This window comes from Haemorhous mexicanus, chromosome 3, assembly GCF_027477595.1.
Source record: "Haemorhous mexicanus isolate bHaeMex1 chromosome 3, bHaeMex1.pri, whole genome shotgun sequence".
Lineage (NCBI taxonomy): Eukaryota > Metazoa > Chordata > Aves > Passeriformes > Fringillidae > Haemorhous > Haemorhous mexicanus.
In genome coordinates, this window is record NC_082343.1 from 98,363,675 (window position 1) to 98,383,779 (window position 20,105).

Sequence of the window (20,105 nt, forward strand, 5' to 3'; positions counted from 1 at the left end):
CTGTGTCAAGAGAAAGGTTATGATCGACCTTGGAGTCAGAGTTTGGGCTAGCTCTTCAGTGAAGACCTTCTTAGAAACATACAAAACAGAAATATTCTCTTACCAACATGGTTGTACTGCTGGTTTTCCTGTTAATTTTACATCATCTTTGTTACTAGACATGTAGGTCTGAACTCCAGAAGCCCTATAACACAAACTGCCTTGTCACAACAAGAATCCCAGATATGATGCTTGCCTAAATCATGACTGAAATTTGTAACATACCTTGAGATCACTTAGAGTGAAATTCTTGTTGATGTGTAGAAGGGGTGCAGTTCTTTTAGAAATAACTTTTTTTTTCTTTTACAGGTATACAAATAGAGCTGGTTCATATAACAACTTACCTAAAATCAATATTCTTGAAAATTGAGAGACAATAAAAGTTTAAGCACAGTTAATTACTAGGGAACTCTTTCTTGTTAAAGAGGTTCATACACAGATGTGTAAGAGTGTAGTTAATATCATTACATATTGAAATGCTTCATGGGATGCTGGACATATAGAGAAGGATGATGTTTTCTGACAATTATTCTGAGCAATAAGCTGATAGACATAATGAATTTAGTAATGAGATACTGAGGTTTCATTCCCATATTGACAAATCTGCCTTAATTTTTTCCTTCAACATTTTGCTTAGTGTTCTATGGCGCTGAATAATGTAATAACACATATCCACATTTCTCCATGCATTTTAATTTGTGTTTCTTCCAGATTCTAATGACTTGTAGAAGTTTTAAGAACTTGCAAAAAAAAAGAGAATTGTTTGCATTCTTTTGAAATAATAAGAAAAATGAACACACACAAATATAAATTAGGGGGGGTCTTATTAAGCAACTACAATTCATTTATTTATCAAAGCTGTTCATTCACTCCCTGCAATGTTATATAGTTTTTCTCAGTGGACAATAGCTTTGTGTTTGGAGTTGATATACAAAACCAATTTTAAAACATTGGTTTTGATGAAAAAAAAAGGTTCAAAAAATTTTTTAAAAATTTATATATTTTCTCCTAAAATGTCCTTGGCTTTAAATGCATGCCTGAAAGACTTTTGATGGAATATTTTCATTTTCTACCCAGTTTCGTCCTTGTCTCACTGACAAAAGTAGATGTGAGTTTTGATTTTCCACGAAGTGCATGTCACAAGAAATTTCTCATGAAAAATTGCAACAGCAATTTCCAGCTGACTTTCCAGATATGTGAGATTCTTTTCCCTGAGAATCCTGGGTGATGACAACAACATTTAAGGGGAAGAAGAGTCTTCCCAGGGTCAGAAAACATTGCAAGCAACAAAATTCCCTTTAGCAAGGTACATCAATATAGCAGCTGCACAGTTAAGTGATACTTTAAACATATTTAGGTCACATATTTTAAAACTTAAATGCATTTGAGTTTAAAATATGATTTTCTAATTTGAAATACCTATACTTGTATTTCTTGGAATTAGCTGTTATATTTTTGGATACACCCTTACTGTATTTAAAGAAGAGGGAGCCATTGCATTTCTTCCTTCTGGAAAGTGGAGAGAGAGTGTATTATGAGAGTCCCAAGCAAACCACCTTTGCCCCTGTCCCAGAACAGGCTTGCAGGTAATAAAAAGGAAATAAAAACGGGTGCAGCAGCACCCATCCCTCAGCCTGTCAGCTGCCATCAGTCTCCCTCTGGCACCAATGCATTAGACCAAGGTAAGAGGGGCAAGTCCTGCACACACTAAGCAGGAGCTGACACAAAGAGTTTTCCCACAGAAGGAGAGTTCTGCAAAACACCTTTGAGTCAGCTGTTATTTAAAGTTATCATGAAACACAATGCAGTTGGATTTTATGTGGGGTAAGAAAAACCACTTCTCACTGAGTTTTTATTGATAAGGGATGTTTTCAGAGCACAGCTAGAGTCTGAGCCAGAGGAAAGCCAGAAACAGGATTGGTACGATGGCACTGCAAGCAAACAATGTGTGCAAAGCTTAGGTCATTGCTGTCACTGCTCCCACCCCATTGCCAGTGTCAGTGACTTACTCTGACTTACAGTGGTCAAAGGGCAAAAATGAAGTGGTGGCAGTGGGAGGTAAAGGCGAGGAGGAAAGAAGAGAAAGGGGAGCTCAAGCCCTGACAGAAATAGGACACTCTCATTTTGGAGACCACCAGAACAGCTGTGTCCCAGCCAGGACTGAGGTTTGTGCCCCCAGCAGCTCTCAGTGCTGAGTGCAGGTGTTGCAGCCCACATCAGGGGGTGATTCACTTCCACTGTGCCACCGAGTGTGCCACTGAGGGTCCTGTTTGCTGCACTGGGGGGATGAAAAGCAGCCACTGTGAAATGAAGAGTTTCCAAACAGCTGTCTCCAGTGGGGATATTTTAGGCCTTTCAACATAAAATGAATGATTGTACTGATTCTCTCAGATTCCCACAATAGAAGATATAGGCATGCCTGTACATCTTCAGGCAGAATTTTAAGACTCAGGGCTTGAACACTGTGTGGCAGAGGTAGACTCACATCACTTATATGTTTCTTTTAGCCCCTCCCACCACTGCCAATTGCTTAGCATCCTTTTCACCATTGTGATTTTGGTTTTTTACTTCATTAGACAGCTTGGCATCTTAATCAGAAAACATCTTCCTCCTAAAACCAATCCAGCTTGCTCCCAACCATCATTAGTGGGCTTCATTTTTGGAAATTCACCCCAGGTGTACCACTTTCCAGGCTGAAGAACCATCATGGATCTCAACAGGAGTGTGTAATTTACATCACAGGGATTCATGGCAACATATGGGGAGACTTATTAGAGCAAAGAGCAGAAGAAAAGTGATGGAATATCACAGTGAAAGCAAGAGATGAAAGGGAGAACAAATGCAACATGCATTACACCAGGCAATTACAATGGGGAACGTGCTAGCCATAGCATGACTATGACCCTTCTTATGCCTTCTTGTCTGTGCAGCATATCTGAGTCTACACTTATTTCTTTTTTCATACACCTCTCACATGCCTAAGATGTAAAAATAAAATAATCCAACCCAGGTTTGGTGCCTAATATATTTAAGCGTGGGTTAAAATATTGAGATTGAATATTTTGATATGAAAAGGCTGATATGTTTATCATGCTGTCTGATCAAATTCACTGAGTAATTTGGAAAGGAGGGGAAGAGCCAGAGTTTTCACAGTAAAATACATCCATGATGCTGTAAAGGAAATAATTTAATTACCAGAACACCTCTGTTTGATCCTGAAAGGGATTCCTTGTATTTTGAATTGAGATACTTCATGAAGTAACACGTGTTATGTGTGTTAAAATAAACTTTGCACTCAGAAAAAGGTTCTTGCTGTTGCTTCTGTCGTGTGTGAGTTGGATAAATGTTCTCACATTGTGTTCCCCGTTGGCCTAGTCATAGCTTGCAGTTGTAAAACTGCCTCTCAGTGTTTGCAACATCCTTTACCAACCAACCAAACCCAAACACAGTCACTTCACCCAACACAGGGATGGGTCAGGGCACTTCTTAAATAATTTATGAATTTTATAAGCAGCATTGCTGCAATCATCAGCATTTTTATCCACACAGTTTTCCTCTGTAAAGGTCCTGCTAGCCTAGTCTCATGTATAGTTAGCTTTGATCATAGAAAAGCCCTTTCATGTCATCTAAAGCTAAAACCCATAAAGATTTAAAGCCATCCCTGATGTTTTAGGAAACTTCCAGCCTCTGTGTGTCACCTCTTTGCTGTCTGCTTGCCTGGCAGATGCCTAAAACAATCAGGTCAAAGCTTCTGCTGCTGCTGTGCCAAGGCAGGACATGTCTATCAGTGGGCCAAAGCAGGTGAGAGATAGTGCACTCTTATGTTCCATGAATTGCACTGTGTGTTCACACAGAGGCAGATTAGGAAGTGCATGAAAGGTCACTGATTATTGAACTTCTGACAGAGAATTGCCTGTTGTCTGTTACTTATAATTTATATCATGGTAGCTGGGGCACTCACCTGGCAAGTGTGAGAGACAATCTTCCCCTCCCAGATTTGCAGCGAATTTTCAAAACTGGATTTCTTGCTTCCCAAAACAGCAGTTTTAATGTGGGTCTGTAGTTCATTGTCTCTCAGATTCTGTTGCTGAAAACGTGTCTATTTTGCTTCTCTAATTAGAAATTTACTGAAGTCAATGGTCAGAAGATATTAATTCTATAATCTCATGCGCATGTACCTAGGAATTTCATGGATTTTTAGTTACTCTTGTAAAGTGGAAAGATTTATCAGGGAAGGTTGAAAAAGTCTCCCCTTCAATACTGTTTGCAGTGTTCACTGGAAATGTGTGTTCAAATCACGGAATGGTCTCTGAAAACTTCATCTCTTCCACCATAGTTGCTGACATGCTGCTATAAGCTCTCCCAGTTGTATTTTCAATTATACACACTTGAGCATAGAAATCAAACAATGGGATATGTTCATATTTGAAAATCCCAGTGGTGCATAGGAACCAAACAACACCCAGAGCACTCTTCAGACTTCTGAATGTCCAACCAGCTTATGCAGGTATTGCCCCATTCAGACACCGACTGGAGAGAATGTCCATCATAGAGCTCCTTTTAAATGTAACTGAATAAATTTGTCCAACACTGTGATGGACACAGCTCCTAATGTTTGAAGAAAACCATCTGTCAAACTCCAAAACACTGGGAAAATCACCAAAGGAGCACAGTATCAGAACTTGGAATGCATGGATAGGTATAACATGTGAAGTCTGTCATCTTCTGTCTAAGGTTTTAATACCAAATTGGATGAGATCATGGTGTGTCTTTCCCAAGAATTTCTTGTAGTGTCTCTAAAGATACAGCTAGCAGTCGTTCATTCTTTCTTATCAAGTGATTGCAAATTTAAGTCTTTGTCCTTATGAAATCTGTGGAGAACTGACCAGTGTTTTATCTGTAATAATTTGGGGCCAGAAGAGATCTTGCATGGTCTCTCTAGCAGGGTCATTGGCAAGTGGCATCTGCATGTTACCTTTCCACAGAAGCAGCCAGTGCTTTTCATTACTGAGATACCTTGTGGTTTTCTATGATTTTTCAGTGCCTAGAATCTCTCCCAGATCCCTAAGGATGTGGGTTTGCTGTTCAGTTCTTGATGGACATGTGATAATTAAAGGACACTGTTGGAGTACAGGCTGTCTAAGGACTCCAAAGGGTAATTGGTTCTTACTGTTTAGGCACAAGAAATATGCAAATATAGGAAAACTGATAAATGTGCTTGTATGTATTAATGCAGCTTTTTTGCTTCCCCTTGCTAAGTATTTTCAGGTCTCCTTCAGTTTCCTGATGCAAGAGCTCCTTTCAGAGTTTAGATGGGAAAATGAACTAATTTATCAAGACAGTTGCCCTGCCAAGGACAAACGTTTACATTTAACAGTCATCAGTCACTATGCCTCTGAAAGTGTGGTGGTTTGTTCTGTCGCTTTCTGAAGGACTCTTGTACAGTTCAGACACAAAAGGCAAATATCTTCCAAGCTCAAAAGGGAGCCTGCACCCTGCCCTGTCTGTGTGTACAGAGGAGATAGATAGGCTGTGTCTCCTTAGCCTGGCTTTGGGAATCAGCACAGGCTATTGGCTATTTCCAGCTAGCCTACTTGGCTAACAAGTGAGTTAAATAGTGTAGATGTTGTCAAATCACATCTGGTTTAGTCTTGAGATCACAGAATAAATCTGAGCCCACAGATGCAATTCTGAATCCTCACTAGAAATTTAATTGTCAGTTTGACCTTCTTTAGATATTCACCATGACATGCAGCAGTTCTATGTATAGGCTAAATGTGAGTTTGACTGATTCTATTTGTTAATTTTCAGCTTTGTTTTGGGAAGATGAGTAATTTTCTGGTACACTATAGAGTCGTGTTTTAACTAAGCTGGGCAACATCTGTGTTGCAAGTGGGCTCTCTGACACAGTTGTTTATGTGATGGAATCTAGCCTTGTCTTGCTCTTTGCATTTCAGAGTCTTCTAAATGCACCCCAGCATGACCTGAGATCCACAAAACAACAGAAGAACATTCACAATACTCTTATGATGACCTGACTACAAATTCTTGATGTACATGAATTTATCTTGAAAGTCATAACAGATTTCTTCTAATCTGATTGACTCCAAAGATTAAATAACATCTTGGATAAAGACAGTAAAATAGCTTAGCTGTTCTGTGTCATTACATCAATTCCAAAGCTTTACAAAACAAATATACATAAGCCCCAGTATTCAAGCTTCATTAGGTTTATGTTGCACAGCTACATTAAACAAAATTACAGATTCAGTAAGATCTTATCATGCTGATGCAGCAGCTGCTCTGGACAGGATCCCACAGTTATTCTAATTTGCAGTTTTTTCTAGGAAACAATAGTCCAGACCTCTTCCACGAACAGGTCCATCCCTGTCCTGCCACCTTTAAGTCAGGTGCTAGCAAGATGCTAAATCCCAGCTGAAAAAGCAGATTTGACGAGCAGAAAAGGATTGGAGATTTTTATCATTCATCCCATATGACTATTCAGGGTCCATCCAGTAATTTACCTGTCAGAAAAGATTTTTCTACCAATTTCGTGTTATTTTCCTTTTTCACAAGTATAGCTGGTACAGACATCTAATTTATGGCACCCTCTCTATAAACTAACCTATATGTTTAAGTCTTTCTAAGACAACTTTTAAAGACAAATATAAAAGAGGAAAAGCTTCCTGGATTTCTGAAGTAGGTGCCAGGGTCATTTGGGCTTTACTAGAGCCTGAGTTGTGAGGTGGTGGACTAAACTAAGGGGTGGGTTGTGACCTGATCTGTGTGAGGAGTCAGGGAGGGAAGGTGGGCACTCATTTCCCCACTGGCTTTGCTTTGGAGCCTCCAGTCACCCTTCTCCAGAACAGGCAAGTCCCCTAGGTGCTGCTCTGAGAGGTTCCACCCCCAGAGCCACTCCAAAAGGGTACATGGAGACAGCTCCCCCAGGTCTGGTTCCTTCTGCCCTTGGTCTCCTTCACCCTACACCATCAAGCAATGAGACAAATAAGGCAAAACCACTAAAAGTTGATCATATGATATTTTTGAACACCTATTTCATTTCTATTCTTAATGTGACCCATTAATTTAGTTTTTCTATGTAGATTTCAGGCTTCTGTTTTGTGTATTTAACTTTTCTGTAAATTGCCTACAACATTGTTAAGCATAAAATAAAAGAATTCTAGCAATATTAAAATCAACTGATATACAAATAAATGTGATATGCTATTTACTTAAAGTCAAAAATACTTATTTATTCCCACTGAAAGTGAGACTTCACTGGAGAGAAAAACAACTTCAGTTTATTGTTCTTTGGCTTTGAATAGTGAGTCTATTATTTTAATACCAGATAAACTTAGAGGGAGCCTGTAATGTAAGCCTAATAGAACTCATTTCTTGTTCTTAAAGAGTAACTGCAGATAGTATTTTAGATTTTTTTAGATTAGTATTTTAGATTTTAGAATTGCAGATAGAATTTTAAATGTCTCCTAGAAAATTGATTCTGTTACCCCATCTGCTAAATGCACTAAAAAAGCCCCTCCCCCGCTAAAAAAAACACTTTTAAAATATTTTAATGATTATACTGTTGTGGGGTTTTTTCTCTTTTCACATGAGATTAGCTCGGTTGGTTAGAACATGGTGCTAATGACACCAAAGTTGTGGGTTCAATCCCCACATGAGTCATTGACTTAAGATTTGGAATCAGTGATTCTTCTGCATCTCTTCCAGCTCAGAATATTCTGTGATTTTCTGAAAGTAGTTGATTATTCTATTGTCCTGTTCAGGATCCGTGTCAAAAATTTTGTTAAAGGGAAGAAAATAAGGATTAACACACAAACTCAAGTCATGCAGTGTGTTGTAGAATAAAAGTTAGTTGAAATCCTTGTTCCTTTGGTTTAAGACTGGTACTAAGTAATTAATGAACAGATAATTTGGTAATTCAGATTAGCATTGTGGATTACCAAGGAAAAAATATTTCCAAAACACCATAATTATTAAGTTTTCTAATCTGGGGGTTTGTGCACTGTGTGTGGTTCTCCCAGTAACCCCAAATACGGAACAAATTTGATCCATTTAATTTTGTAATGTTGAGCATTCAGCCCAGACTGAACTAAAGCTGTTTCCCAGGAGGTGAAAGCTGTGTGCAGCCAGGCACTGGAACACAGGGTCACACGAGGTAGGATTCTCCTCTTGGGCTTCCTGGTGCCCCTGTGCGGGGTGCTGGCCCTCAGCACCAGGCATAGTCAGCCCTGGCTCGTGGTGAGGGATGATGGAGCAGTGCTTGGCTTAGCACATCTCTTGCCCGGAGCTGAACCTATCTGAGGCTGGAAGAGCAAGGCCCAGCCATTGAAGATTTTTTGTGGAACAGGGGCAGCTCTCCAGGGGGAAGAGCAGGACCCTGCATCCCCTGGAGCCCCTGCAATCCCAGCACTGGCTCTGGCTTCATGTGCTTCATGTGGCGCCTGGAGCTGACCCTTATCTGATTTCAGCAGAGACAACATTTGCTGAATCCTTTGTGAATCACTTGACACTTGCACAGACTTGTTGAGAAACCAAAGTCATCTGCCAGACTGCAGTGTTCCTGGCCTTTCTTTCCTTCCTTCTGAGACTGCTGCTTCAGCCAACTGAAATTGTGTGAGCATGGCAGAGGTGAAGAGATGGGCTAAGATGGTGAGAAATAATTGTGTTATTGTAGGTTTCCATGCAAAAAGGAAGGCTTTCTGTGTATCAGTGAAGCTATAAACAGCTCCAGTTCCCACTGGCTTCAGTCAGAGATAAGGACACGAAGCATCAGGCAAGTTTGTTTGCTCAGAGATACAATCACTCAAGAAATAAAAATAACTTGCATCCTGTCAAGTTATTCAAAGACATCAATGCTCCATGAACCTTTACAAAGGCTTTTGAAAGGAGATAAATAGTGTAAAGAGCTTAACTTATTACTTAACTAATTATATTTTATTTTTAAATAAAGTGAATGAATACATAAAATATAATTTAATATTTATTTAAAATTTTTAGAAGCTTAAAAGTACTGTAGACAAAGTATGCACACATTAGTTTGCTGTTGTCTTATTTGAGAGGCTTATGTTTTGTTAATACTGTCTAAGCATTCCTAACACTGAATATGTAAATGAATACAACATTAGAGTGTGAAGTTGCATCTCTGAGCTTCAGTGTCAGAACTTTGCCTTTTAAGCTCCTATACAATTCTTTGAAAAGGCTGACATTATGCATTGGTCACTTATAAATTGCCTTATTATGTTTTAAAGGATTTTAGAGGTTGAAAAAGGCTGATTAGCAAGGATATCAGCTATCAAAATCAACTTCCAACTCCATACTGCTCTACAGAGCAAGGAGGAAAAAAAAGGCACAAAATCTTTCCTTTTCTAGACAGGAAATAGAGATAATAGGCAATGTTTTTAATGACACTCAAATCTTTTTACACACAACTTTAAATGGTGGCACTTCCAAATCTTCTGCTAGCAGAGCTGTTACCTCGTAAGGGTCTTGTGTTTCTAGCTGTGAGTATAAATACAGCACAAATACAGCTTATCCCTTGGAAGGCACCTCAGGAAGGCTGTGGTCTACATCTGCCTCTCCCTCACCTTTCCTATCAGGGCTCACCATCCTCCAAAGCCAGCACTGACCTCTTCAGGGAAGAATGCATTTTCCTCCATATGTTTATGAATTTTCCTTCTGTTGGAAACTGGAGTGCCATTTATATGAACAATATTTGCCCTGCTTCATGCTGATGGTGTAACTAACAGCCCTAGTACACACTGCACAGGTTTGAAGCCTGGCCCCGCAGCATGGAGCTCTTCGTGGCTCAACAGGAGAAAGGACAGCAGGGCACATGGAAATGGTTGGGGGCTGTGTTCTCTGGTCCAGCAGCAGCAAGGCTTTGCTGTCTTTGCCAGCAAGGCACAGCTGAGTTGCTCAGCAGAGCTCTGTGTGGCTAGAGGTAAGGAGTATTAGATTACTGGCAAAGTCATTGGACTAAAGCTTTGCTCTGGGAAAGGTTGAAATGCATTTACCTACATAATGTGGTTGGTATTTTATCTCAGTGCACACAAGGCCTGCTGTCCATCTTTTCCACTCCCTTCTACCTCAGCTCTCCCCCTCTGTTATCATTCTCCCTCCCTTCCCACTGTCTCTCCCTCACTGCTGTCTTTGGCCAAGCGTTCAGCAGCCTGCAGGGGAGGTGGCCTCTCTAATCACATTTGTGCTAATTGGGGCCTGATGAGAGGCATTTGCTTTCCCCTCCGTGCTGATGGCTCCCCAGCTGGGGCCCTGGCTGGCTCTGCTCTTTCTCTGTGTCTTGGCTGTTCCAGGAGGACAGCAGATGCTCCCGGCTCCGCCACAGAGAACAGCTGGCTGCTGTCCCTGTCATGTCACAAACCAGCTTGTGCACCGTGCCACAGAGCCAGGACACTTGGAGTGCTCCACCAGCATCCTGCTCCTCAGGAAGAGCCCCACACTGCAAAATCATAATCTTCTCTCACAGAAAAAACCAAAACAATTGTGTCTTGGTCTTGGTGTTTAAAGCAGGAACCCTCCAAGGACAGATAGCATCTCTACTGAAAAATGCACACACATAAGTGCAAAGATTGCTGTGAAAATGTGTTGATTTTTAATTTTTTTTTTAAATACCAATTAACATAGCTTCTGAAGAGAGCCATATCTGATGGCTAAGGGCAAGGCAGGACCTCATGCACATAGAGCTCAGTCACAGGGGTAATCCACTAGAGTTTCTATATCAGTTTTTATTCAATTCAGTCATGGGATTTTCTACTCTTCATCTCCTTTTACAGTACCTTGGTTTGTACTTCTGTGTAATGTCAGATTTCCTGGATGGGATCCTGCTTGATAGAAGTACCAGAGCACCCTACATTCCAGTAACTGGCAGGCTGTTGATGGGACCTGGCCCAGCCTGGGTAGCAGGTTGGTGGATGTGCTTCCCTTGGTCTGCGCTGTCTGCTGACCTCACCCACATGTCCTCCAGAGCAGCCAGCTCTGGCATGACTTTGCCCAAGATAGTAACAAGGACCTGACCTCCAGCCTCTTGTTTCTGATGGCCCAACAGAGCTTGTGCCCCCTTTCCTGACTGTGGACACACGTTTCTGTGTGCGTACTGCAGAGGGAGAGCATCCTCAGGGCCTTTCCAGACGCTGCAGCAGCATTATTCTGCTGGAAGCAGGATGCTGCCAGGGTCTCCCTACTCCCTACAGCTGCAATCCAGTTCATCCTCCAGGTGGTTTCTTCACTCCTGTTGATTAGCTAATTCCTTCTTGGGGCCAGATCTAGTTTAAAAACAATCTGTGGGAAATTTTGACTTCACTGTAAGAAGTCACTGAAGTTTTCTTTTTTGCTTACAAGCAGAAGAATGCTAAGTTGGTGGCCTTTAGTTTGTAGAGCAGGTTGTGGCCATTTGGTCTGTGGTCACTGAGGACACTTGCAGAGAGACTCTGACAGCTCCACGTTAAAAAGGGCCTGATGCCAGCTTTTTTACAAGCCAGCAGAAACAATGAGTTTTTGTCAAGTATGAGTTCTCCTGAGCATGGGGGTTGGAAAAGAAAAATGGCAAAAGAGAGAAAACTGTTATTTGAAGTTTTTAATCTTAAAATATTGCAAGTGGCTTTAATCACCATATCACTTAACTGCATCAAAGAAACTGAGGTTAGTAGAAGGCACTGAGCACTCCTTCTGAGCGACGTTTCCTTTGAGCTATTTATCCATGCAGTGCTCTGCTGGAATGCAACCAGCAGAAATAGTATCTGACTTCTGCAAAGCCCACTTAAGGTGTATTATGTTGTCAAGGCAGATCAGTAAAGTAGCTCTTTCTGATCAGGAGCTGTGTGTTTCACCTTAAATCTTCAAAACCTGTCATGTTTTCTGAGGGGAGAAACTGTCACTTGGTCCACTTTGTCCACTTCTCCATTGTGCCTGCAGTAAGCCTTCCACTCAGGAGAGTTTTAAGTCCTATGATCAATACATTTTTAATACCCTACTGTGTATCCATATGCACCGACTCCATGGCCTGGATTCCTTTCACCTAACAGTACCAGTGAGGTTCAGCAAAGGACCACGTGTTGTGTCCCCATGAGTGTCCCCATGTAGGTGCCATGAGCCTAAGCTGTGCCCATGGCCAGTGGAGGTCTAGTCAACACAATCAGGGTGTGTTGTCTGACAGTTGTGTGGGTCTCACTAAAGCCCACCTAAGTTCAGATGCTTAGATGCAGACTTCTGCATCATTTGAGCTGCCTGAGGGTCAAACCATGGGATGTCCAGCTGCTATCTGGAAGGAAATTGGTGCTCTCCGGGATGTGTGCCATGTTTGATGGCTCCATGATGCCACTTTATACATCCTATTGTGACTCAAATGACACCAGATGCCTATGCATAAGGAACTCAGTTTCCTTGTAACATCAGCATGACAGACTTCTATATTCTAACTGGTTCTTCTGTGTTCCCTCTCTGTTCCCCCAGTTGCTTTCTGGTGACACCTCTTTTATTTCTGGATGAAGTGTGTAATACTTCTTGTAATACTTCTTTTATTTCAGGATGAAGTGTGTAATACTTCTTGTAATGCTTCTTTTACTGCATCAGGACTGCCCAGGTCATGGGCTTCCATGCTAACTGCTGCAGCTTTTCCTGGGAATATGTCTGTTTTAGGAGGGAGAGAGGCTCTAGCAGCCTGCAGAGGAGGATGGGTGGAGCTCAGGTGTTGTGTGGAAAAGGCTCTCGAGTCACAGCCTGTTCCCACACCACTTCTCCTGTCATATGACTACACTTTGCCCTTTGGTCAGGACTTTTGGCAGTTTTGTAATATGTCCTTGGCTGATACTGTGGCCAAGTTCACCAGGGTGTGGCATGGGCAGGATTAGTGCACTCCTGCCTGAATTTCTAAAGAAACAATGTTCAGAGAAGGTAAATTTCAGCAAACAGCCATAATGACAGTATAATAGGCATGGTTTTGGTTTTTTGTTTTGTTTTGTTTTATACTGGGTTACCCTGAGTTTAAAGCAGAAGCACTGACAATTACACAGTCTTGCAGCCTGTGGACTGTGTCAGTATTAAAATAATCATCTACACTTTTCTCTAACACATGTTTTCAGTGATGGCTGACCAGCTTGGAAATCCTTTAGAGTGTCTTTTGCTCTGAGGGTATGCCTGCACTGGAAAGGTACTCTGTAGAAAATCAAGATGTGAATTTGCAGTGCCAGTAGCAACATAAGGGTTTTTCCATTTGAACAGCCTTGTTCCCTTTCCTGGTCACATCTAAACTGATGGCCAGTGGTACCTTGTTCCCCCTGTCCGTGCTTGGTTGGGGCAGACATGGAACTATTTCTGTTCTGGAAGTTGTGTAACTCTATTGCTGCAGCACTGAGCACGAACTGAGGTGCTGACCTGTGCTGACATGCCCTGTGAACTTCGTGCACATCGACTTCATTCATTTCCAAAATTCACTAAGCTAAATGAGACAAAGAACTTTTTGAACAAATTGTTGACTTAAGAGTCAGCACAATGCATCATTCTGTACCATCTTCTCATAAAGAGAGGTCCCAGGAGATCTCCAGATTCTGTGTTTCTGGAAGACCCTCTGTCACTCTGCTTAGCCGTCAGTGAGATAAAAAACTAATTGCATAAAAAAGCTCCCTAACAACTGCAGTTTGGGAATTTTAAAAGATCACACTCTTCCTGGGAACACCAAGAAAACATTTTGTTCAGTGGCTATATCATAAAAATGAAGGGGTTGAGGACTCCTATCTAAACGTCATAACCAATTCATCCACAGCCAGCTGTTTGCAGATGTGAAAAATTACTTAAGATACTAGTTTTGCTTTGTGAGACCCTGATGGTGGATCTAAGGGAGCAGTTTGTGCTCCTGTGCCTTGGATTGTGGAAGGCTTAGAATCCGAATTGTGTTGTTTATTCTGGTTATAGAGTTAGATAATGCCCTGGCAGTACACATGGGACATGGTCTTCTGGCTGTGTCCACTGTCAAGACTTAAATTTCTGCCTTCTGGTGAAAGCCTTTTTTTTCCCAGCTGCTTACTCAGTTTGTTGATGAGACAGGTTGGAGAAATCACCTTGGATGCCACCAGGGCTGCTCATGCAGCAAGCAATCTTCTGCCTTTTTTTTTTTTTTTTGTTTGCTCATATGTCTAATAGGGCTGGACTCTAATGCAAGGATAGATTGCAGTTGCCTGTTTACACTAAGTGTGCATACAGTACATTATTATTTTACATTTGGCCTTAAGCTCAGCCTTTTTTTCCCCAGGGTAATGTGGTTCCTCATACTCCCAAAACTCTTTCAGAAGTCCACATCATACAGACTACAATATCTTCTATGTTATATAGAATGCATTACATCTTGCTTCCTTGAGCTACTATTTTGTTTCCACCTTCATAGTTTCTCTCTGTATTTCATACATCCTGGGAAATTATATATTTTAACAACAAACAAATAAACAAAATTACAAAAGCACAGTCAAAAAAAAAAATTGCTGATACTTTACATATGGCTGCTTGTTTAGCTGAGTTTCAAAATGAAGTGCTAATGGTCCCAAAGTGCCATCAGAATAGTGTGGGGGAGTTTTTTTCCACATAGTGTTCCATTTCAATTCTTCATAGTTCTTTGAATTTAGGTCTACTGGTTGAGATAATCCTGTGGAAAATGGAGGATCTTTGGATTGTAAAAAGCACAGGTAATTAATGTCTATAAGGACATCCTGAGTGAGTATACACAAGAAAGTAAAGAGTGCCAGGAGAGTCAGTTTGCTAATTGTGGCCAGGGTTATTAATGGCATTCTTTGGACAGTTAATTATTCTTTACTTTAGCTGAAGCCTAACTGGATGATAAGACCACCAAGACTCCATTTATTCTTCTTCCTACATATGAAGCAATATGTGCCTTTAAACAGTGTGCAGACACATAAAGTCAGATAATGATGTCAGATATTTACCATTTCTCCTCAAATATGCTGAAAAATTGATGTATAGTGTCACCCACAATGAAGTAGGATGGAAACTAGGGTGTTTTCTCTGCCAAATTCATAGGTGAGGTATATAATGCTGGTATAAGGTTCACATAAGTGACCTGCTGTGTGAAAGCAGGAGGCTTAATTTAGTGAATACAGGAGAAGGGTGGGTTGTAGAAGCAGATGAAAATGGGTGTATTAAAATCATATGAAAGACAATACTTGGTGAGACCAAAATCCAAGTATCCCAGTATTGTCCCACTGGTAGAGTCCCATAATGGATGCTTAACACACTCAGGAATGTGGCTCAAGAATTCTGCCGTGCATATGTGTCCCTCTGGTATAAGCACACTTGTTTTCATTAAGGTATAGGCTTTTTGGATTGTGCTTCTCCTTAATTGTCCCATCCTGTGCTCATCATGCATCTTTCTCTAGATTGTCTGGAGGAATATTTTTAAATGAAATTTTTAGAAATTCTCCTGAATTGCATTCATGAGCAAAATTAAAATGAAAGTGGGGGACATCCCAGTGTAAGAGCAGATGAGAAACACGTGTTAACAACAAAGACAGGTTTTAGGAAAAGTCTCAAAGAATGGGCATCAGGCATCAGGTCTTCAAGCAGTGGAACTCAGGATGACAGGGGTTTGACATTAACATAAAATTCCACCAAAATCTGGCACTTATGATGAGATGTCTTAGCCTGGGGCTTTAGTGAAACATGTATTAGTAGAGCATGAAATCTCTCTGGCATCTGTGTTTATTGGCTGTTTTCTATGGCTAACATTTGTGAGTCTGTGGTACCTTTAACTAACCCAGCACTGAGTTTTGGGATGTAACTGAGTAATGGACAGTGGGATTGTTGTAGAAGTTTACAAACAATTCATAAAGAAAAGGAGCAGAAGGAGCAAGACATTAAAATAACAACCTAGCTGCTGTTTATTTCATACGTCTACAAACAGTACATATTAGAAAATATCAGTGTGTTACTTCTGCAGTGACACCAGGGTCATAAAAGTTGAAGAATTATATGAAACTAGAAATAACTTTGAGGATGGTAAATGGAACAATAATAGTGTCTAGCAGATACCATAATCTTAATCTTTCAATTTTTAAATTGCCTGAAATCATCAGTTTCTACACCTCTTAGATAGAAAACTAGCTTAGATGACTCAAACTATATTTACATGACATAGAGCACATCTGGGAAAAGGTCTATGGCCACGGAAGTTACCACTGCCTCTTGCTTCAGTGTTTCTCAGACCCTATACAGAGTACCAAATTGTGCCAATACACAGTGATGCAAAGGCTGAGGAGCCACTGTCTTCCTGCTACTGTCTTACTTGTCACCTGTAGCACTTCTTCACCCTCCAGAATTGATACCATTGCACAGGGAGAAAAAGGTGTTTTTACCCACTGAATCAAAGTAACCTATTCTAAATTAGATGGGATTTTTTTAGAGGCTACAGGAACATTTATAATCTCTGCACTCTTCTGAGTGTGGAAAATGTTTCCAGATACACTTCTCTGGTTGGTGGAGTCTCCAAAGAAAATTGTGCTAGGTAGGAGGAGTATGGTTCTTTTCTGTTCTTTATATCTAGTTTCTGGTTTTCTTCTACTTAGTGGAGTATAACTTTCTGACACACATTTGGGGCTTGGCATTGTATTGAAAAAATCAGACTTCAGGGTCAACTGAAAACTCTCATTGCTAAAAGGAGGTTTTTTTTGCACATTGGCACACCAAATGCATTGCTCTCCCACACACAAAAAATTATACTCTCACTTAAACGAGTGTGCATGCTCCAGATGTAATAGCTGTCCCTGAAATAACAAATGCACTTAAATTATGTCTTGAGTACGTTCTCATTGACTACAGCAGGGCAGTTTGTGTGATTAAAATTAAACAGGTATAGGCACTTTCACAGGTTGCTGTCATCAGGACATCATTACATGGCCCCAGGAACTCTACAGCTCAGTGAGATCAGCTTTCTTTTGCATAAATAAATAAAAGTTTCAGGGTTAAAAAATGTTTTCTTAAAAAGGAGAAGGGAGAGTGACATGGCAGGAAACAGATTTTCCACCCTGACTGACATGCTGGAGTGTGAAAAGTGTTGGCATGGGCCTGTTACAGGGGCTCAGGGTCTGCAGTGCTGGCACAGAGCTGCTGCTCTGGTTCTGTTCCAGAGGGTCCTGCAGAGCTCTGTGAGCACAGACAGCATTGCCTGGCCTGGGGTTGAGGCAGCCTGCACAACTTATTGGTAACCAGGGCTGCAGTGGTCCTGGGCCTGGCTTCTGTTTTGTTGGCACCTTTACTTTTGACTAGAGGTTTCAGGAGCCTGGGATTTAGCTGTGTCCTGACTTACAAGATGTAGCATCCTTTCCTTTGATGGTTTCTCTACTCTGTATTGTGCATTCCCCAATGCACAGATTTTTAAGAAAAACTAAAGAGTCCTCCTTCTTGTCAATTATTTTGTATGAATTGATAGCATATTTATTTAAATTTAGGGATTCAAAATCATGGCCTATGTCTGCAATTAATTTGGGTCAGCACTGAGTGATGCAATGGAGCTCTTGTGTAGCTTTTATATAGTGGTGGGCTTGGCAGTGCAGCGTTCATGGCTGGACTCAATCTCAAGGGTCCCTTCCAACCTAAATATTACTAGGATTCTACACAATCAGGTAAAATACAGATACTCTGGCTTACAAAAATGTTTTATTTGCTGCAGATCAGTTTGTTTGAAAATTTGTCCTAATTGTGGTAGTGCATAAAAGAGAGTGCAAAGCTTTGTGGAGATGCAGGGACAAGGCCAAAACTTTGCTGTTAAACATGGGCCAAGTAGACTTTCTTAATGATTTTTACAATGAAAAGGAGACAGAGTTCAGTGGAAGCTGATTGTTCTGCTGAGAGTGATAAAGGATGTCCCACATGTCTGAAAGCCTTGTATTCAAATTTGTGGGTTCCTCTACCACTGCATTTTCTGTGTAGCCGAAACATTATCAGGTAATTAGTTAAAATATTAAAATTCAGCTTTTTGAAAGAGTAAACAAGATTCAAAACTGACATTTGAGCAGTGCATCAAATACAAACCTTGATGTGGTTTGAACAGACATGAATATTATTGGATGTACCCTGTTCAATGCATTGTTTTGACAGCTTATCTCTCAGAGTCTGAATGAGCTGTAACTCTTTTATACCGAGGCTTCTTCCTGGGATGTTGCCTTAAGGGAATGAAAGATTGGTTTGTAACAGTGGATGGGGAGCTGAAGGTCGGGAGTAAATTCTGTTTACTAAAACATATTCTGGTGCTTAATCTAATGCTGGGTGAGCTCACTCACACAGCAAAGTTTAGAGAAAGAAAGGAGAAAAACCTTGGCAACTTCATTAAAATGATTGGTGGTATGTGCAGGAAAAGAAGAGAAGGACAAAGAAAGGTCCTGCTAGTACAAGAAGGGTAAATACTGGGGAAGATTAATTTTACTTTCAAAATAATAACTGTGTTCTGGTCAAGTATGCCCATAAATCTGTAATATAGCCTAGGGTTTCAGAACTAAACCTTTTTTACTTCCTGAAATAAATTTTTGAGAGTATTTCCAGAGATCTTTTTAAGAATCCAATGCAGGAAAAACAGGATTGGTATGTACAAATTTATTCAGAAAACTGAAATTGTATTTTTCATTTCTCATTCAATTTATTTATTTGTCAAGATCTTTCTAACACCAGTAAATTTTTATTCAGTACCACATTTTTTAAGGATTGTCCACTGACCTGAAAAGAGTATGGTCTACTAAAGCACCTATTTGGAGATGTTATGCAATGTTATGTTATGTTTCCATTATTTAACATAGGAGGCTTTGAGTTTAGTTGGTTGAGTCTTTAAAAATATGGTACGGGTTATTTCATACTTTTCTACTAGCATGGTGGGGTTTTTTAATTTTATGAGCATAGTGATCACAAAAAGTTCAGTGTGGGAAGGACAGGGACACCATCCTTAGAAATATGCTGTATGGAAAGTATCTGTGGAGAGGATCTCTGCCTTCTCCCAGCAGCACACAGGCACAGTGTTTGTCTTGCACCCTCAGAGCCCCATCCAGCACTGATGCCAGCCTCGGGGCAGATTTGGTTTGTGGCTGCCCTGCTGAGCCTGTCTGCAGCCTCCTGCCACTGTCCTGATGTCTGCTAATTGATAGAATCAGAGTTACACATTGCTGGGGGGAAGTTTTTTGACTACTTTTTGGTCCAATTGTAGGTGACACAGATCCTGACATATTTAGCACGAGGGGAAATGACTGCCAGTTCTCTCTCGAGGCTGCTTTGTAACTGCTCTCACCGAAGCATTGTTATTATCACTAATAAGAGGGCTGGAGCTGAGAGACAGCACTCATGTTTGGGAGCTGGATGTGCAAGGGGAAATGGAGTAAGTAAGGAGATGTCAACTGTTGTCAGCCCCCAAATTCTCCAGTGGTGAAAATACAGGAGATGGAATGTTAATTGCTTTCCTGGAAGATGCCTTCTAATATGGGAATTGCTCATATGAGTATTCTGCAGTCCTACAAGCTCTATTTGAAATTCAAAACAAGCTTTTCTCATCAGTGCATACCAGCCAGAGTGACTTTTAATTTCATGTTACCCTACAGACTTCCACCACATGTTAATAAGTGATTGTACACAGCACGGGTGTTTGAAAAAGCCACCTCAGAAAAGGTTGCAGAGCCACGTTGTGCTATAATTTGTATCGAGATAGTGTCCTGGGATCCAAAATTAATTTGTATTTTTGCAGTTTGTTTTCTGTGTGCTTTGCATTTTAAACTGCTTTTATATACAAATCCTTCACTGCCTCAGCAGGTCACAAATATTTAATCTCTGTGGTATGGAGGGAGAAGAGTTAGAGTGGCTGCCCAGCCGTGTGTGCACCTGCAGGTCAGAGTGCTGGTGACTGAGATGAGACAGGAGGATGTTTGGAGCCAGTTGTCTTAGGCTCTGTGTAGATACCTGATGGCAGACAGTAAGTGAGATAAGAAATTTATAGTTTGAAAGATGAGGTAAACAATGAAAAAAATGAAGAAATTCACTCCAGATGACACCAAGTG